At 45.2% G+C, this 14022-nt stretch overlaps 1 protein-coding gene and 1 long non-coding RNA gene across 10 annotated transcripts in view; one reads left to right on the plus strand and one right to left on the minus strand.

Moving 5' to 3' along the window:
• The window catches only part of mio (GATOR complex protein mio), a 768187-nt gene that overhangs the window by 208112 nt on the left and 546053 nt on the right, over nucleotides 1-14022 (plus strand). The gene's annotated exons all lie outside the window — the stretch shown is intronic.
• Nucleotides 552-11743, minus strand: LOC142817307 (uncharacterized). Its single transcript, XR_012895253.1, has 2 exons — nucleotides 11087-11743; nucleotides 552-761 (listed from the first exon to the last, which is right to left on the minus strand). It is a non-coding gene; the product is annotated as an uncharacterized LOC142817307 (long non-coding RNA).

Below are 14022 nucleotides of genomic sequence, written 5' to 3' on the forward strand. Positions count from 1 at the left end.
TGTTGAGATCACTAAACACGCACCAGAAGCACATATTAAAATGCATTTCCGAGAACTCCAGTCCAACTACTCATGCGTAGAGTTTTATACTGACGCTTCTAAGTCGCATGCAGGGGTGGCTTATGCAGCCGTCGGACCATCCTTCTCGGAATCCGGCGTGCTGCACCCGGAAACAAGTATATTTACGGCTGAGGGTTATGCACTATTGTCCGCTGTGAAGCATATACGGAAATCAAACATAGAAAAATCAATTATATTCACAGACTCGTTAAGCGTCGTAAATGCATTAGGATCCCTTTTCAGATTCAGAAATCCGATAATAATTGAGCTATATTCCGTTCTGTGTACAGCGTATATGTCCAACCAGCATGTTACTATTTGCTGGGTACCTGGCCATAGAAGTATCGAGGGCAATGTGTTAGCTGACCTAATGGTCACGTCAATTATAATGCGCGCTATTAACCCCACCGCTACTGTCCCTGCAACAGATCTAAAACCCTTTCTACGAAAGAAACTGCGAAACCACTGGCAACGCTTGTGGGACACAGAAATAAATAATAAGCTTCATTTGATTAAGCCGCGGTTGGGTTACTGGCCCTCCGCTACAAGAACACGGCGAACTGATGTCCTATTCTGTCGCCTCAGAATAGGACACACTTATGGTACTCATAACTTTCTTCTGACTGGCGATGAACCTCCTACTTGTGGTAGATGTGGTGACAGGCTAACCGTCCTCCACGTCCTCCTGGAGTGTGCGGAAGCTGAAAGGAAGAGAAAGAAATATTTTGCTTTAGCATACCTCTATAATCTTCCTTTACATCCGATTATGTTTCTCGGTGAAGAGCCGCTTTTTGATACAAAATCAGTTTTAAGCTTTTTAAAGGATGTAGTACTGAATGTGTTTAGTCCAACATTAAATGTTTTTAGCCTAACAGGTTCATAGCACATCCTCTGTTCAGAGGATGCTGCTGTGATAGCAGATTTCAATGAGCTCAGGCCTCCATGCTCTTGTTTTAAGGGCTCTGTCGAGGCACTGGTGCTCCATGCCAAGTTTTTATTTGACATACTTATCACTTTTAAATCATTTTATGTCTCCATAGCTCACATCATTTGTCATTGCCATAATTTTACCATATGTATATTTTTACACACCTACAGCGACTGTTTTTTAGGCCCATTTACAGCCACGTCACATTTGTTTTATATACACTGCACATCCCACAATTCATTATCATCGCTCTGGCGCTCTTTGGCCATATCTGGCCCTTGCGCCAATAAACACCACTAATCAATCTAGTCCTAATCACGAAATGAACCATCAAAAATTTATTTATTTATTTATTTTATTTATTCAATACTGCCAGCCACCCTTTGGCAGCCAGGGCAGGAGTGGTACAGTGCAGAGTTTGAACACAAAGTTTACACGCGACCAGTAACATGGTCCGCGGTACACAGGGAAGCAATAATGCAGTAAGCTTGCAGATTGTCACGACACGACACACATGCGCACGCAATTAGTAACATGGCCCACGATTCTCAAAGCAGCAGTAATTCTCGTTACAAATAGCTACATGAATATACAATAAAACCGGCAATGCAAAACCCACAAAAGTACACTACGCGCATTGACCAGGAAGCGTGAAAAAAAAAAAAAAAGACAAGCAGTGTGCGTTGTGGCATGGTAGCAAGATAACACGTGAAATACGTTAGTTCAATAGGACAGGGGAACAAGACCAGCACTTCCAATCATACACAATTTTGAATAGCCGTTGAAAAAGCATTTTGATTAGTTAAGTTAGTAACGTCGCGTGGCAAAGTGTTCCATTCTGCTATCGTTCTCGGGAAAAAGGATAGACAGTGAGCGTTTGTTCTCGTGAAAGGCATTAGGATTGTTTTGTTGTGCTTGTTCCGGGTGGGGCGTGACATGTTGAATTCGAGATAAGTATTGAAGTCAAGCTTTGAATAACCATTGACTATGCTGTGTAATATTTTATGTTGATGTAATTTACGGTGGGACTCTAGTGTTGGCTGAGTACTGCTTGGGTGCTCGGATGCGTATTGCAGGAGCACTCGGCTGCGACCTCTGGATAAATGAAAGCTTCTTTTTCTTATTTGCAGTGTGAACCACATCATCTTTAGTGCATTCCTTCAACTGTGGACGCCTTGTAGATCATATTGAAAGTCATAGCGGTCTGAAATTTTTGTTTCACTTGATTTTAAAGTCTTCAGAAGACGTCAAAAGATCAGGAGTATGCAAATGGGTGTCGTCACATTTTCAGACAATTGTTCAATTTTTTGAATTTGAAATTTTTATGCATTTGTTTTTGAACTTGAACTTGGAACTTTAACTTTATTTCGCATCTATACATGGTACAGATAACAGGAACACAGACAAAAAGCCACATAACAACTTGACGAGGTCTGTGGCCCCCCTTCCTTTTTTCGGCAACAAACAGTGGATGGGCAAAATCAAAAGTACAATGCATAAACAGGTCAATGTAGCACTTGTATCTGAAACATTGAACTGATCCATCTACAAAGTTTGCAATGTGTCGCTGCACATTTCATGCATAATACAACTAAAATCCATAATAAACATACAAGCATAATAAATATTCACTTATGCTCAGATGTTCAAACACGGCACCGTGTACTTTAAACATGAAATCCATGTTCATTAAAATCAATGAGATGTGTGATCAGCACATCCACGTCCTTCGCGAGAGAAAGCATGGCAATTAAAGAAGATAGTCAAGTAAATATGGTAAGACATGATGTAGCATTTGTTTTCCATAATTTGTTTGATAGTGTAGGATATACCAGGTTTCTTTGTGTTATGTACTGAACGTGCTTGAATTTATTGTTAGCCACGACAGATGCTCTAGAAAACCCATGCTACGTTTTCTTTCCATTAAAATTCGTTTCTTCAAATTTGTATTGTACAGTGCTTTTATGGGCATGATATGCTGTTTATTTGTTCTAGAGTATCATTGGCAGTGCTGACTAGCTCTCCAACGTTTCTGGAAGTCATAAATAAACTGGTGTCATCCACATGTATAACAAATTGCGCCGTAGTGTCGATATTCGTTGAATCGTTTATATAAATGTTAAACAATAGTGATCTTAGAATGCTTCCTTGTGGAACCCCAGCACATATCGGTAATTTTTTTTAATAGTGATTGCCTATAACAACAGTTTATACATACACTGTAGGTAACTTTTGATGAAGTTCAGAAATGTACCCTTAAAACCGTAGATATTAAGTTTTGTTAGTGAAGTTCTGTGATTTATGATATCAAAGGCCTTTGAAAAATTGATGAATATGCCAAGGGTAACCAAATTTTCTTCAAAGCCTCGCAAAATTATTTCTTTTTGAGTCAATCATGCTAATTCAGTTGAGCGACCTTTTCTAAACCCAAATGGAAAATCTGCAAGTAGATTGAGCTTGTTACAGAATGCTATCCTTACATGTGTAAACGGGGTTTATCGAAGGAACTGAGCAAGCGGGTGGTAGCTCGAAAGGAACACAGGCGGACGCAGATGACGGTGCTTGGTCGCCGATTTCGTGCCTTTTTCTTGTATTGATGATAGTTGAGCAGATGGTATCAACGTCTTTCTTCTTCACTATAAATACCCCCGGCGAAAAAGATGAAGCCATCCTGGCAATCTAACACGTGGGGACAAGCGGGTCGAAGTAGGGCTTCAGACGGTTTACGTGAACAATATCGCGTCCACGCCGACGACGGTCGCTCGGTGGCGTGAGGGGTTCAATGGCGTAGTTCAGGGGTGAGGTACGCTTGACCACGCGTTAGGGACTGTAATAATTAGAGAGTAGCTTGGGTGATACACCAGAGGCGCAGGGTGGTCCATGCAGTCATACAAGTGCTGTAGGAACGAACGTTGGTGCAGAACGATGGTCGTCGTCACGGGTCTTCTGGCGCTGTTGGTCAGCTGTAGTAAGCCGCTTGGCTAGCTTGCGGCACTCTTCTGCGTAACGAGTGGCCTCCAAGACAGGCGTGCGTTCGGAGGGATCTGGCTAGTATGGCAGCAAAGTGTCGATGGTGTGCGATGGTTGGTGACCGTACAGGAGAAAAAAAAAATGGGGAAAACCCGGTGGTGACTTGTGCAGCGGTGTTATACGCGTATGTCACTAATGAAAGAACAAGGTCCTAGTTTGATCAGAAGCGACATGCGTCGCGAGCATGTCCCCCAGAGTACGATTAAACCGCTCAGTCAAACCACTCGTCTGTGGGTTGTAGGCTGTACTTTTTTGGTGTACAATATGGCACTGTTGAAAAAGTGCTTGAATTACATCGCGCAAAAAAACAAGGGCACGGTCACTGAGGAGTTCGCGAGGAGGACCATGACGAAGCACGAAACGGTTTAGTGTGAAAGTTGCGACGTCTTGGGCTGCAGCTGTGGGGAGAGCAGCAGTTTCAGCGTACCGTGTAAGATGATCCACAACCACGATAGCCCATCGGTTGCCTGCCGTTGTCAATGGTAGTGGTCCATAGAGGTCGATTTTTACAGGGTCGAATGGGCAGTTTGGGCATGGAAGTGGCTGTAATGAACCTGTTACAGGATGTGGCGAGTTGTACCGCTGCTGACATACGTGGCAGCCGCGAATGAACTGGAGGACGAAGGTAAACATTCCACGCCAGTAATACTTTTTTTGGAGGCGCTTGTAGGTCTTGAATACACTGGCGTGAGCTTATTGCGGGTCAGATTGAAATGACACGCAGATAGTAAAGCACAGCGTTCGGGGAATGACTAGTAGTCATTTTCTACCATCTGTTGAATAGTTGCGCCGGTACAAAAGGCCACCTTGAATACTGAAGTGCGGAGCCTGGCGGCGCAGGCTTCGAGTGGATGGAAGTGTCAGTGCCTCAGATAACGCGTCAAGAAGTGAAGCGATTGATGGGTCATTGCGTAGTGCGGAAGAGATGGTGTCCTTGTCAAAAGCAGACGATGTGTTGTCCGAGGAAACAGATGCAACGTCTGGGGGTAGGGGAGATCGTGACAGTGCGTCAGCATCGGTATGCTGGTGGCCGGAACGATATACAACGCGGATGTCATATTCTTGAAGCCGAAGAGCCCAACGGGAAGACGACCCGATGGATCGTTGAGCGAAGACAGCCAGCATAGTGCGTGGTGGTCCATTACTACATCAAAAGTACAGCCATAAAGGTATGGGCGGAAGTTGACAAGCGCCCAAACGGTCGCCAAGCATTCCATCTCCGTGACGCTGTAGTTGGATTCAGCCTTGGTGAGAGTTCTGCTGGCATAGGTGACGACATACTCGGCGAATCCAGGCTTGCTTTGCACGAGAGCCGCACCGAGGCCGACACCACTGGCGTCCGTGTGGACCTCAGTTGCTGCCGTAGGATCGTAGTGGCGCAGCATTGGTGGCGAAATGAGGAGACGACGAAGGGTACAGAAGGTTTGGTCACACTCAGAAGACAATGACGAAATATCACTGGCGCTGCCTAGAAGTTCGGTCAAAGGCGAAATGATAGAGGCAAAGTTGCACACGAACCAGTGAGCTCCGTAACAGCTTTGTAATGAAGCTGTTATGGAGTGACTATGAAGCGACTTTGAAGCGACTATGAAGCTTCGTAACAGCTTCATAGTTGTTGGTTTGGGGAAGTCGGCGACTGCACGTAAATTAGCCGGGTCTGAGAGTATACCGTCCTTTGATACGACGTGCCCGAGAATAGTAAGTTGCGGAGCAGCAAAGTGGCACTTCTTGAGGTTGAGTTGGAGCTGAGCATTCTTCAGGCTTGTGATGACGTGTTTCAGGTGCTCGAGATGTGTTGCAAAGTCTGGTGCAAGGACGACAGTATCGTCGAGATAGTGGAGACATATTTGCCACTTCAAACCCCGAAGAACCGAGTCCATCATGCGCTCAAAGGTGGCAGGTCCATTGCAGAGGCTGAAGGGCACGACATTAAACTCATATAGACCATCGGGTGTCGCAAAGGCAGTTTTTGGTCGATCGGCATCTGCAAGGAGGACCTGCCAAATCTAATGATGAAAAAAAACTCGGCACCTTGTAAAGTATCAAGGGCATCGTCAATCCTGGGTAAAAGATACATGTCTATTCGAGTGATCTTATTTAGGTGCTGGTAATCGACGCAGAAGCGAACGGAACCATCCTTTCTTTAACGAGCTTTACAGGTGAGGCCCATGGACGTTGTAAAGATTGAATGACGCCGCGTTGCAGCATATCGTTACTGACTTTTTCGTAGGACGACAGCCAGTCTTCGGTGCCCGAAAAGATTGGGGGGGGGGGGGGGGGGGGGGTCTCACTGGTGAACCGGACCGGGGCAAGTAGCGGCCGCGAGAGGTGCTGTCTGTTGATCAGCATCAACTTGCATGGTCGACAGCAGGGTGCGGGAACGGAGTTCCAGGGCGTAGGCGATGTAGTTACTCAGCACGATCCACCAAATGTTAAGGGGGTTTATTGAAGGAACTGAGCAAGCGGGTGGTAACTCGAAAGGAATGCAGGCGGACGCAGATGACGGTGCTCGATCGCCGATCTTGTGCCTTTTTCTCGTGTTGATGATAGTTGAGCCGATGGTATCGTCTCTCTTCTTCACTATACATGTAACCATAGCAACTTTTTTCAAGGGCCGCAGTTGCCCGAAACGTGTTGAGCACGCAGCCCCGTGTGTCCGAAAATTGAAGCAGGTGATATGTGGTGCTTACAATCATTCAAATTTCTGATCGGTAAAAAAATAAAAAGAAGAAAAAATAGCCGAACGATCAAAGAATCGCATTGCCATTGAAATGAATGTGGAAGGGGAGTGGGGTCTAACAAAAAAAAAAAAAAAAAGAACATCCTGAACTTTGCCGACTATTTTTCAGATCGCCATGATTATGCGCATTACACTTAAATAGCGCCGAATCACGTCCCAAATTTTACGCGTTGAAAGACAGTATTCGTTCGATCTCACGGGCATGCACCCAATTTTAAACATCGCAATCGAATCGAGAACCACCATGCGAGTGCTACACATGCCACCCTCGTTTTCTTTAATGTTATGTATCCCTACTCATAAAGTGCAGCCACCACAAAGAGTTTCGTTGATCTCATACTAAACCGCAACTTAAGGAGCATGCGACCACGATTAAAATGCAACCAATGCTGATTAGGTCTAGCCTGCCGCTCGGTATGTTGTCATGAAAAGTTTGCCCAAGACACGAAGATTGAGCGTCGAAAAGATCGCATTCGGTACTGAACCAAGAACAGCGTACGTGATATTAAGTTCAGGTTTGCAGCCAGGAGATCAACGACGAAAACCCTCCAATCACATGTGAGACTATGCACTGGCAGCAAAGGTGAAAGCTCGCATGATAAAGCCGTAAAAGCTTTCAAATATAGCTGCCAGGTAGCTAATGCAATATCTATTGCAAGTTTAATAATGAAAACGCTTTTCCCGACTGGAGACTCTTAAGCACAGTTGATAAGGAAAGGATCCTCCTCTCTTGCTTAATGAACACGCACAGCATGCCGTGGTCTTTTATTCTTTTCTTTTTCTTCCCTCTGCCCTTTGTTTGCTCACGCCGTGTCCCCTGCCCCTCCATAATGACCTCGTCGCTCGCTCCCCAGTGGCGCACCCAGCACGCTTACTTTCAGACACACATTCGCTACCGTGTTTGTCACAATGGTTTTCCAGTAACCGCATTATAGCCGGTCTTTTATTATCTTGGGGGACTGCACAATAAGGGGTTTCCATTGCACAATAAGGGTTGCTTTCAACGCTATCGGAATACAATGCGTATAGAAATAAATTGAACAAGGATATCAGAGCTGCTAAGACGCAGTATCATGCGGACATTTTAGAGCGCAGCAGTGGCCGTAGCGATGCTCTCTGGCGGCAGCTATCCGCTCTTCTGCATCCTGGATGTAAAAGTGACACACCTGATAAAATGATGTGCAATGGAACTGAAACGAGCGGTCCTTTACTTGCTAATTCTTTCAATAATTCTTTCCTTGCGCATTCCCAGTCCAGTGGTAGCATAGACACATTGAAATTTATTTCGCCGAGTGGCCACGGAGGCGTTTTTTTTTCTTCTGTTGACAGCCTAGAAGTTGCCATCATATTTCGTCGCCTCAAAAACAGTACTTCGTTGAATGGAGATGACTTACAAATATTGCCTGTTAAACATGTTATTGACCTCATCGCAGCCCCGCTGGCCCACATTTTTAACCTTTCCATTACAACGTCCACTTTTCCTGTTCAAATGCAAGTCGCTAAGGTCATCCCGTTCTTCAAAAAAGGTGATAAGAATGACGTTGCTAATTATAGGACGATATTGCTACATCCTGTTTTTTCCAAAGGCTTTGAAAAAGCTATTTTAAGACGCCTATCCAGTTTTATTGAGCGAAAAAACGTTATAATGCCATTTCAACATGGTTTCAGGAAAAATAGGTCGACTGAAACGGCGTTGCTGGTGCAGAAAAAGTTCATTCTTCGAAACTTCGAACAAAGACGCCTAGTACTAGCTCTTTTTATTGACTTTAAGAAAGCCTTTGATAGTTTAAATTATAAAATACTTCTTGCCCAACTTGAAAGCTATGGGATTTGAGGACGTGCCGCTGAACTTGTGAACTCTTGTCGCATCGATGTCAATACAATAATGTTAATGGGCACTCATCAGAAACTCTAGGTCTTACCTCAGGTGTGCCGCAGGGAAGTATACTGGGGCCTTTTCTGTTTTATTTATATATTAATGACATTGTCAATATTCATGAGAACTCATTTTATGTTATATATGCAGATGACACCAGTGTATTTTTCGGCGGTGAAAATCCCAACGAACTGATAAAAAAAGCTAACAAAATGCTTGCCGCACTAGAAGGCTGGTCGAAACTAAATGCACTAGAAATTAATGCAGCCAAAACGAAAGCGATCATTTTTCGCCCCAAGGGTAAAACTGTATCATTTTGTGAATCTTTGACTTATAGCTCCAAAACATTGAAATCATAGCAGCATTTAAAACCCTTGGTGTTTGGTTTACGGAAAAGTTGCTGTGGGATGTGCATGTCAACCACGTGTGTTTAGCTGTCTCGCGTTTTGTTGGTCTCTTATACCGCAATAACTGTGTTCTTCCAACTAATATCAAATTGTTCCTTTTCAAATCATTGTTCATGTCTCAAGTGAATTATTGCCAACTTGTATGGGACACTAGCACGCGCACATCCTTAATGAAGCTCTACGTCCTACAAAAGAAAGCTTTACACATAATTTATAACTTAGCCAGAGATCACCATTCTGCACAGCTCTTCCAAACTGCCAATATTCCTACGGTTTTCAACACTCATAACTTCTGCCTTGTTCTTAGATATAAATATGAAGTAAACAACAACATTCCAATGCTTGCAGATTTGGCAGAATCAGCTGAATATTCTTCTTCGTAACCCTTACGGTTCATGAGAAAGTACGAAACAAGAACACCACGCACAAATTACGGGGCCCAGATGCTAAGAACAACCTTGCCCTCTGTGTTAAACCTGCTATCACAGAACGATTTTGACATTTATTGTTTCAAGTCTTCACGTCATGCTTTTTTGGTGAGCTGATGTCTAAAATGCCAGCTTTGAACTTATTTTTGATGTTTTTTATTGTGTGTAGAATAATGTATGCTTTCTGTGTGTTTATACTTATGTACACTGCTTTCTGTATGCCATCACTGCATGCTAAACTGTAATCGGCTGGGAAGCCTAGTCAAGCTCACAACGGCTTTTTCTTCCCATGTCCTCTACTTCCTGAAGTGGAAAATAAATGATTGATTGATTGATATACACGGGGTTTTATGGGATGGTAGACAGGAGGCGATCTTGACCGCATTGTAACTGATCCTGTGATATAAGCAGTTAGTTATAAGTCGTCTACACTGTACAGTTAAACCTCGTTAATTCGGACTTCAAACCCCGCAGGGGCGCCTGCGCGAGTAGGCGTTTGGTGTGTAGCGACACCACGGACCCGAGCTAACGGGGGAGTTTCTACTCCCTCCCACGCCTAGGCGTGCGTGGCTTTGCCGTGTTCGGGGAAAAGGGGATCCTGGGGGTTGAGCTGACGCTGGGTGATTGGACCTTTAAGGCCCCCCGGCAGAGGCAACACAACCCTTTGGCACCGGCTTCACGTAGACGGCACCCCTGGGCTGACCCACACAGGCGAAATCGGTAGTCGCCTTTTCCTATTTCTCTCTCTCTCGACATCTTAGTCTTTTCACGTCTTTAAATCTATCCTGTCTTCTTTTCTCTTCCATTTACTTCCGATTTTTCCTGGCGGCAAGGGTTAACCTTGTGTATGTGCTCTGTCTCGGGCACAATATATTTGGTTATAGCGGCTGTGTACAGCTGATGTTGACATGCCTCATATAAATTTAGGACTTGTCACGTCCCCGTGTTCGGCTCCATGGTGGGCGGCTGGCATGGCTGCCGAACTCATATTTAGTTTATGGCTTTTTCTTCTCTCCCTTCATTGTACGATTGTCCTCTCTTGAAGAGAGGGCGCACCGAAGACTTTTGCAATTATTTCAGCAAACCGAAAGAAACCTTTCCCCGCTACCATGTAATCCATTGTGAAACCGCTGAAAAGAACGCCAGAACTATTTCGCCTTTCGTTGTTTCCAAATGCCTCACCACTACACTTGGACCAGGTTACCAGGCTACAAGAATGGCCAGTGGGGATCTCCTGCTCGAGGTAAAAAGTCAGAGCCAGTATGAAAACCTCTCAAAACTAGAATCGTTTGGAAACATACCTATCTCAATTACACCACACCGCTCACTCAACACTTCCCGAGGCGTTGTATCTGATAAAGACTTGCTTGGCCTGACTGAAGGTGAGCTCCTCGAGGGCTGGCAGGTGACACAAGCACAAAGAATCAAAATTAGGCGTGATAAGAAGGAAATCCCAACAAAAAACATAATTGTGACATTTTGCACCAGTACCCTGCCTGAACATCTCGAAACAGGATACTTGAAGTTGAATGTGAGACCCTACATTCCCAACCCACGACGTTGCTTCAAATGCTAGCGTTTTGGTCACGGCTCTCAGAGTTGCCGCGGCCAACTCACCTGCGGAAAGTGTGCCACCACAGGACACGCCACAGACGAGTGTAAGGTGGAGGATGGGGCCCACTGCGCAAACTGCGATGGTGCCCATCCCGCATACTCCCGAACCTGTCCAACATGGAAAAAGGAAAAAGAAATTGTTACAATCAAAATCACACAAAACATTACTTTCCGAGAAGCCCGTCAACAAGTATCTGGTCTTTTCACAAACAAACCATCGTTCGCCGATAAAGTGCAACAGGGGGCAGCACTACAACGGCCTGCGGCAACTGCCCATGCCAGGCACAGTGTGCCCAGGCGGTTGCCAATGCTCCCACCCACGGCGAGAACAGCCAAGGCTGCCCTGCCACTAGTCCCCACGGTGACAACCACGGCCGCTGCAAGCTCTTGCAGCGGCCAGGGTATCCCAGCACCAAAGGAGGTCCTTTAGACCCCTAGCCCAAGAGGACCGAAGGTTTCGCCCCCCGAGGTGAAGGAGACCCCAGGGTCGGCCGATATGAAGGCCTCGTCTCACCAGGCGAGGCTTCAAGCCCAAAACATCAGCTCGCAAATGCGGGCACGCAGTGCCTCTGAGGAGGCAATGGACACCACATTACCCCTGGTGCCGAAAGATCCGCGTAGCTCCCTGGAGCGCGCCAAAAGAAATAAAAAGCCAATAACGGGGCCCGGCGACGGCCCTGTTCTTTGAGTCTTAACGTTTAGCTTAAGAAGCAGACACACCCATTTTTTCTTACACACAGCACTACGTTACCTCCAATATGGCAACACAAATAATACATTGGAACGTCAGAGGACTGCTTAGAACCCTCGATGAAGTTCAGAGCTCTTTTGAAAACATTCGCCGAAAGTGCTGTGTGTACAGGAAACTCATTTAAAATCTAAAAACACGAATTTTTTGCGTCGGTATGTTCTCTTCCGAAAGGACAGAGATGATGCTGCGGCATCATCCGGCAGTGTAGCCATTATTGGTAATCAAAAAGTAGCATGCACACATTTACCACTGCAAACAACACTAGAGGCAGTGGCTGTTCGAGCAGTTCTTTTCAACAAGCTCGTCACCATCTGCTCTCTGTACGTATGTACAGAGAGCAGATGGTGACGCCACCGCACACCACCGTCTTGAAAAACGAGAATTCTAGTCCTGTATAGATCAACTAACCAAACCTTATCTGGTCCTTGGTGACCTGAATGCTCATAGCAGTCTATGGGGTGATTCTCGCTGCGATGCCCGAGGTCGTCTCATTGAACAGTTCCTCTTTTCCTCCGGTGCCTGTCTGTTGAATAGGAAAGAGGCAACATATTATAACCTTGCCAACAAAACCTACTCTTCCATAGATCTCAGCATCGCATCTCCTTCACTTTTACCATTACTCGAATGGAAAGTTCTAAATAATTCCTACGAAAGTGACCATTTTCCTGTCGTTTTGAGTGCACAAACATCATACGAATGTCCTCCACAAGTTCCCAAATGGCTTATACACAAAGCCGACTGGGAACAGTTTCATAACAATGCTCAGTTATGTTGGACTGACATATGTGGGCTAAGCATAGATGAAGCTGTGCAGTACTTCACAGCTCTCCTTATTAACGCAGCAGCCAAATGCATCCCACAAACATCTGGACAGCCCGGCAAGCGACACATCCCATGGTGGAACACTGAGTGTCGTAATGCGTGAAAGGAGCAGAATAAGGCATGGAGGTTGCTTCGGAACTCACCGACAGCCGAAAATCTTGACACCTTCAAGAAAATAATGTCTCAAGGCAGGAGAACGTGTCGGCACGCCAGAAGAGAAAGCTGGCAGAAGTTTTTGTTAGGGATTAATTCATACACACAGGAGGCTAAAGTCTGGAACATGGTCGGTAGGATAGCAGGAAAAGAAGTACACACACTTCCACTCGTAAACACTCAGGGTGATACCTTGGAAGATCAGGCAAACTTCCTCGGTGCACACTTCGAACGAGTGTCCAGCCCGTCCCACTATACTGACACTTTCCAAAAATACAGAACAAGAATAGAAAAGCAGAAACTCGAACACAACTGCACTAGAAACGAGGCATATAACCAAGCTTTCAGTCTAGCTGAGCTTCGAACATCTCTAAACTCCTGCAGTACTTCTGCCCCAGGTTCTGACCGTGTGATGTATGAAATGTTAAAAAACCTACCAAACGAAACCCGAAAAACCTTACTTTGTTTGTACAATGCTATTTGGTTTTCTAGCACTATCCCTACCTCCTGGAAAGAGGCTATCATTATTCTCATTTTGAAAGAGGGCAAGGACCCTTCTTTAGCTTCGAGTTATAGGCCTGTTGCACTTACAAGCTGCTTCTGCAAAGTCTTCGAAAAAATGATGAACTGCCGACTTGTACATTTCCTTGAAACAAACAATTTGCTAGACCCATTTCAGTGCGGGTTTCGAGAAAGTAGATCCACCACAGACCACCTTGTTCGTATCGAGGCACAGATCAGAGACGCTTTCGTCCATAAACAATATTTTCTCTGTGTGTTTCTCGATATCGAAAAGGCTTATGATACAACATGGCGCTTTGGAATTCTAAGAGACCTGTCGCACCTTGGCGTGCGTGGTGGAATGTTTTCCATAATCGAGAGTTACTTGTCCAATCGGACATTCCGTGTCCGTGTGGGCATTGTTCTCTCCCAAACATTTGTCCAGGAAACAGGCGTGCCGCAAGGTGGTGTACTTAGTTGTACACTTTTTATTACCAAAATGAATTCCTTGCACCTGTCCATCCCTCGCAATATGTTCTATTGTACATAAGTCGAGGACGTTCAGCTTGGCTTCAAGTCATGCAACTTGGCAATGTGTGAGCGGCAGGTTCAGTTAGGTTTAAACAAGGTCTCCAAATGGGCAGAGGAAAACGGATTCCGACTGAACCCACAAAAAAGCACGTGTGTCTTGTTCTCTCGAAAGAGAGGCATG

This window comes from Rhipicephalus microplus, chromosome 1 (assembly GCF_043290135.1).
Source record: "Rhipicephalus microplus isolate Deutch F79 chromosome 1, USDA_Rmic, whole genome shotgun sequence".
NCBI lineage: Eukaryota > Metazoa > Arthropoda > Arachnida > Ixodida > Ixodidae > Rhipicephalus > Rhipicephalus microplus.